Raw genomic sequence first — 7369 nt, 5'->3', positions numbered from 1 at the left:
TCTGTAATCCATCACTGTCTACTTCATCTTGAATTCCCAAAGCTTCTGACAATACCTGAGGAAGAGTCTCTTCCAGCTTAGTCAGGACACACTCCTCAGACGTGCGTGTGTGAGACTTCAAAGTTGTTACAACAGAGTTGGACAGATTTGCAATGATTTCTAGAATCAACTCTGCCACGAGAATTGTTGTGGCATCGTCAGGACGACCAAGAACAAAGGACTCCCACTGTTCTACGGTTGTTCTTTCCAGGAATGACTGAACGAGTGGGTGAATATTGCTCAGGACAAATTCGCTGACTTGTGGCGTTTTGCTCATTTTGTTAATGGTTGGTAATTTTTGGAAACAATAATTTGTCTACTCTAAAATAATAACTGTACTATTGCAGTTTTATTAAATGACTTTATTTGGACGAATCAAAGCAACAAAGGTTTAGCATTTCAAAGCAAGTTGAAGCATTGGCATTCATCAAAGCCTTTTAAGCACCACCACCACCACCACTCTCCACTACATTACACTCCTTTTACACTTTTTACCTTAAGGCCAAGAGTTCAATTTTGGTTTCATGAAACCAGATAATTTGGTTTCTCATGCCTTTTCCTCAGGTGTGGCTTCTGTCTGGCTACTCTAACATACAAGCCTGATTGAGGGAGAGCGGCAGAAATGGTTGTCCTTCTGGAAGGTTCTGTCCGCCCCCCACAATGCTGGAGTTCTGTTAAAGTGACCCTCAGGTTATCAGTCTCCTCCCTGACCAAGGTCCTTCTACTGCGAATGCTCAGATTCAGCATGCAAACACACAGCCTTGAGACTTGTAGTTGCACAACTGTCAATGTTAAAGTGTCTATACAGCAACCTGGAAGATTAAGATGACAATAAATGAGAATATCATTTGAAAACTAAAGCTATAACTATGCCTAAAGTGCTACAATGTGCAAGTTGCTGAGCAGCACTTCAGTATTCTAATAACTGATACCAAGTATTGAGGACACAAGACAATTTTAGAAAATAACATTTTGGGAAGCTCACAAACTACATTAAATCCTCATTATGACAAAATGTACAAGTTGGCCAATATATTCTATGGAATGGACATAAAGATGAATCATAAATCAAATCAAATCAATCTTTATTTATATAACGTCTTATACAATCAAAATTGTTTCAAGGCGCTTTCCAGAATCCAAGGGCCTAACCCCAGACAAGTAACAGTGGCAAGGAAAAACTCCCCTTTAACAGAGAAGAAACCTTGAGCAGGACCAGGCTCATGACTGTGAGCTCTTTCACATCTCAATGCTGAATGCTAAAAAAAGCTCCCTCCTTATCCCGTTAAATGTGATGAGAGCAAAGACCATGAGAAAATGGCAGTCGTAGAAGCGATTTTCACCTCCATCTTATTGAGTATACGGCTCTTGGATTTACGCAAAATGGAACTATTCTGAATATAACTACACTGAAGTCTAGAAATTTCCATGGAGCAGTTTTCAATATCTTCTAATGGCTCCAACTTGTGGTTTAACCTGTGATTAGTAGAACTACAAATACACACATATAGAAATTATTCCTTGTAATTTTGAGTAACGTTGTGCACTTATGATGTCTGACACATCCACTAACACAGTGAAGAATACACCAGAGCTGATTCATTTATTTTCCAAAGCATTTTGTAATTTATTTCATTACAGTCTGTTGTTTTGAGGTCTTTCATGAAACTTAAATCAAGAGGACCTTGAAAATGTCAGGGCCCTGCCCAGTGAGTGGAAGAACCTGACAATCACACATTTTCTCTTCCTTGGCGTTAACAAGTGTTTGTTGATGATCAACATGATTTGTTCAACAACGACTGGATCTCCACACATGATTAAAAACATCACCTTTTCGGGGCAGCCCAACACTTTGTACAGCAGCTTCTTAATGTTCTTCTCCAGATTGTTAAAGACGTCAGAGTCTGTGTAAAACTGCTCATCTTTGACTTTTTCCCACACAATTTCTGACAGGTTGTTGACGAACTCATGTAGCGTCAGTGGCAGCATCCTTGCGTCCAGGCGTACCGTGTTAACTACCTTCTCAATGATATACATCACATACGATTATTTTTAGCTCGCTGTCCTTCATCATATGTGACTTGTTCTGGGACCAAATTAACCTCGGATTTGCCCCCAAAAGGCACCATCACCCTGTCAATGACCCACTTTACCTGAGTCTTCACATACCAGTTCATTAAAGCCACAAAGACCCATGATTTGCTCCTAATGTCTGCCTGGACTTCACTCTGAACTTCCCTCTCAACTGAGGGAGGAGCAGCTTCTGGTACCGAGTGGCGGTAAATTTCATTACTCAGTTCTTGGTTGAAATCCAAGACCTTATTCCCAGACAAGTCTGTGAACACCTGGACTAAGGCATCCTCACGTTCAGCCTTGTCATCTTCCTGATCCAGAAACTGGGTTGAAAGTTTCTCCAGTATGGTCTCTACTGACTCACTCTTGGCTTCAGCCTGCAGAACGGGATGTTTTCTCTTCAACTTTGCAAATATCCGCATGAGGCAAACTTTGGCAAAACACTTGGCAAAAAACGCTTTGATTTTTTTCCCAGCAGGTTTCACAGCTAATGTTTCTGGGCTCTTGTCAGAAAAGATGCTTAATTCTTCGGCCACGATCCCAATTTCATCCGAAATTTCATGTTGTAACTCCTTACATTCATCTCCAGGAAGATCTACCATCAGAGGTCTAAAGACGTCCTGAAACGCATAGTCCATTTCATTCCTGATCCCCTCTGCCATGGGTGATATATTGTCCTTGAGAAGGAAGCCCTCTCGTGAACTTGGGATACGGTCAACATTCGTTTTATGTGGACGAGGGCCGATAAAAGTCCTGATCTTGTCTGAAAACTTTTTGAAAAGCTCCACTAATTGGACAATCATGACATTGATTCTGGAGGTCGGGGTGGGGTGATTCGCTGGTTGGGGGTACCTTTTTCACTGCTGGCACGTGACGAGTTCAAGTTTGCTCTGACCTCCTTTTGAATTGTGTCCGTCAACGTCTGTAATCCATCACTGTCTACTTCATCTTGAATTCCCAAAGCTTCTGACAATACCTGAGGAAGAGTCTCTTCCAGCTTAGTCAGGACACGCTCCTCAGACGTGCGTGTGTGAGACTTCAAAGTTGTTACAACAGAGTTGGACAGATTTGCAATGATTTCTAGAATCAACTCTGCCACGAGAATTGTTGTGGCATCGTCAGGACGACCAAGAACAAAGGACTCCCACTGTTCTACGGTTGTTCTTTCCAGGAATGACTGAACGAGTGGGTGAATATTGCTCAGGACAAATTCGCTGACTTGTGGCGTTTTGCTCATTTTGTTAATGGTTGGTAATTTTTGGAAACAATAATTTGTCTACTCTAAAATAATAACTGTACTATTGCAGTTTTATTAAATGACTTTATTTGTGCGAATCAAAGCAACAAGGGTTTAGCATTTCAAAGCAAGTTGAAGCATTGGCATTCATCAAAGCCTTTTAAGCACCACCACCACCACCACTCTCCACTACATTACACTCCTTTTACACTTTTTACCTTAAGGCCAAAGAGTTCAATTTTGGTTGCATGAAACCAGATAATTTGGTTTCTCATGCCTTTTCCTCAGGTGTGGCTTCTGTCTGGCTACTCTAACATACAAGCCTGATTGAGGCAGAGCGGCAGAAATGGTTGTCCTTCTGGAAGGTTCTGTCCGCCCCCACAATGCTGGAGTTCTGTTAAAGTGACCCTCAGGTTATCAGTCTCCTCCCTGACCAAGGTCCTTCTACTGCGAATGCTCAGATTCAGCATGCAAACACACAGCCTTGAGACTTGTAGTTGCACAACTGTCAATGTTAAAGTGTCTATACAGCAACCTGGAAGATTAAGATGACAATAAATGAGAATATCATTTGAAAACTAAAGCTATAACTATGCCTAAAGTGCTACAATGTGCAAGTTGCTGAGCAGCACTTCAGTATTCTAATAACTGATACCAAGTATTGAGGACACAAGACAATTTTAGAAAATAACATTTTGGGAAGCTCACAAACTACATTAAATCCTCATTATGACAAAATGTACAAGTTGGCCAATATATTCTATGGAATGGACATAAAGATGAATCATAAATCAAATCAAATCAATCTTTATTTATATAACGTCTTATACAATCAAAATTGTTTCAAGGCGCTTTCCAGAATCCAAGGGCCTAACCCCAGACAAGTAGCAGTGGCAAGGAAAAACTCCCCTTTAACAGGAAGAAACCTTGAGCAGGACCAGGCTCATGACTGTGAGCTCTTTCACATCTCAATGCTGAATGCTAAAAAAAGCTCCCTCCTTATCCCGTTAAATGTGATGAGAGCAAAGACCATGAGAAAATGGCAGTCAGTTGTAGAAGCGATTTTCACCTCCATCTTATTGAGTATACGGCTCTTGGATTTACGCAAAATGGAACTATTCTGAATATAACTACACTCAAGTCTAGAAATTTCCATGGAGCAGTTTTCAATATCTTCTAATGGCTCCAACTTGTGGTTTAACCTGTGATTAGTAGAACTACAAATACACACATATAGAAATTATTCCTTGTAATTTGAGTAACGTTGGGCACTTATTATGTCTGACACATCCACTAACACAGTGAAGAATACACCAGAGCTGATTCATTTATTTTCCAAAGCATTTTGTAATTTATTTCATTACAGTCTGTTGTTTTGAGGTCTTTCATGAAACTTAAATCAAGAGGACCTTGAAAATGTCAGGGCCCTGCCCAGTGAGTGGAAGAACCTGACAATCACACATTTTCTCTTCCTTGGCGTTAACAAGTGTTTGTTGATGATCAACATGATTTGTTCAACAACGACTGGATCTCCACACATGATTAAAAACATCACCTTTTCGGGGCAGCCCAACACTTTGTACAGCAGCTTCTTAATGTTCTTCTCCAGATTGTTAAAGACGTCAGAGTCTGTGTAAAACTGCTCATCTTTGACTTTTTCCCACACGATTTCTGACAGGTTGTTGACGAACTCATGTAGCGTCAGTGGCAGCATCCTTGCGTCCAGGCGTACCGCGTTAACTACCTTCTCAATGATATACATCACATACGATTTATTTTTAGCTCGCTGTCCTTCATCATATGTGACTTGTTCTGGGACCAAATTAACCTCGGATTTGCCCCCAAAAGGCACCATCACCCTGTCAATGACCCACTTTACCTGAGTCTTCACATACCAGTTCATTAAAGCCACAAAGACCCATGATTTGCTCCTAATGTCTGCCTGGACTTCACTCTGAACTTCCCTCTCAACTGAGGGAGGAGCAGCTTCTGGTACCGAGTGGCGGTAAATTTCATTACTCAGTTCTTGGTTGAAATCCAAGACCTTATTCCCAGACAAGTCTGTGAACACCTGGACTAAGGCATCCTCACGTTCAGCCTTGTCATCTTCCTGATCCAGAAACTGGGTTGAAAGTTTCTCCAGTATGGTCTCTACTGACTCACTCTTGGCTTCAGCCTGCAGAACGGGATGTTTTCTCTTCAACTTTGCAAATATCCGCATGAGGCAAACTTTGGCAAAACACTTGGCAAAAAACGCTTTGATTTTTTTCCAGCAGGTTTCACAGCTAATGTTTGGGCTCTTGTCAGAAAAGATGCTTAATTCTTCGGCCACGATCCCAATTTCATCCGAAATTTCATGTTGTAACTCCTTACATTCATCTCCAGGAAGATCTACCATCAGAGGTCTAAAGACGTCCTGAAACGCATAGTCCATTTCATTCCTGATCCCCTCTGCCATGGGTGATATATTGTCCTTGAGAAGGAAGCCCTCTCGTGAACTTGGGATACGGTCAACATTCGTTTTATGTGGACGAGGGCCGATAAAAGTCCTGATCTTGTCTGAAAACTTTTTGAAAAGCTCCACTAATTGGACAATCATGACATTGATTCTGGAGGTCGGGGTGATTCGCTGGTTGGGGGTACCTTTTTCACTGCTGGCACGTGACGAGTTCAAGTTTGCTCTGACCTCCTTTTGAATTGTGTCCGTCAACGTCTGTAATCCATCACTGTCTACTTCATCTTGAATTCCCAAAGCTTCTGACAATACCTGAGGAAGAGTCTCTTCCAGCTTAGTCAGGACACGCTCCTCAGACGTGCGTGTGTGAGACTTCAAAGTTGTTACAACAGAGTTGGACAGATTTGCAATGATTTCTAGAATCAACTCTGCCACGAGAATTGTTGTGGCATCGTCAGGACGACCAAGAACAAAGGACTCCCACTGTTCTACGGTTGTTCTTTCCAGGAATGACTGAACGAGTGGGTGAATATTGCTCAGGACAAATTCGCTGACTTGTGGCGTTTTGCTCATTTTGTTAATGGTTGGTAATTTTTGGAAACAATAATTTGACTACTCTAAAATAATAACTGTACTATTGCAGTTTTATTAAATGACTTTATATGGATGAATCAAAGCAACAAAGGTTTAGCATTTCAAAGCAAGTTAAAGCCTTGGCATTCATCAAAGCCTTTTAAGCCCCACCACCACCACCACTCTCCACTACATTACACTCCTTTTACACTTTTTACCTTAAGGCCAAGAGTTCAATTTTGGTTTCATCAAACCAGATAATTTGGTTTCTCATGCCTTTTCCTCAGGTGTGGCTTCTGTCTGGCTACTCTAACATACAAGCCTGATTGAGGGAGAGCGGCAGAAATGGTTGTCCTTCTGGAAGGTTCTGTCCGCCCCCCACAATGCTGGAGTTCTGTTAAAGTGACCCTCAGGTTATCAGTCTCCTCCCTGACCAAGGTCCTTCTACTGCGAATGCTCAGATTCAGCATGCAAACACACAGCCTTGAGACTTGTAGTTGCACAACTGTCAATGTTAAAGTGTCTATACAGCAACCTGGAAGATTAAGATGACAATAAATGAGAATATCATTTGAAAACTAAAGCTATAACTATGCCTAAAGTGCTACAATGTGCAAGTTGCTGAGCAGCACTTCAGTATTCTAATAACTGATACCAAGTATTGAGGACACGAGACAATTTTAGAAAATAACATTTTGGGAAGCTCACAAACTACATTAAATCCTCATTATGACAAAATGTACAAGTTGGCCAATATATTCTATAGAATGGACATAATGATGAATCATAAATCAAATCAAATCAATCTTTATTTATATAGCGTCTTATACAATCAAAATTGTTTCAAGGCGCTTTCCAGAATCCAGAGCCTAACCCCAGACAAGTAACAGTGGCAAGGAAAAACTCCCCTTTAACAGGAAGAAACCTTGAGCAGGACCAGGCTCATGACTGTGAGCTCTTTCACATCTCAATGCTGAATGCTAAAAAAGCTC

The sequence above is a fragment of the Takifugu flavidus genome, chromosome 2 (assembly GCF_003711565.1).
Source record: "Takifugu flavidus isolate HTHZ2018 chromosome 2, ASM371156v2, whole genome shotgun sequence".
NCBI lineage: Eukaryota > Metazoa > Chordata > Actinopteri > Tetraodontiformes > Tetraodontidae > Takifugu > Takifugu flavidus.
Note: the sequence above shows the minus strand (reverse complement) of the source record.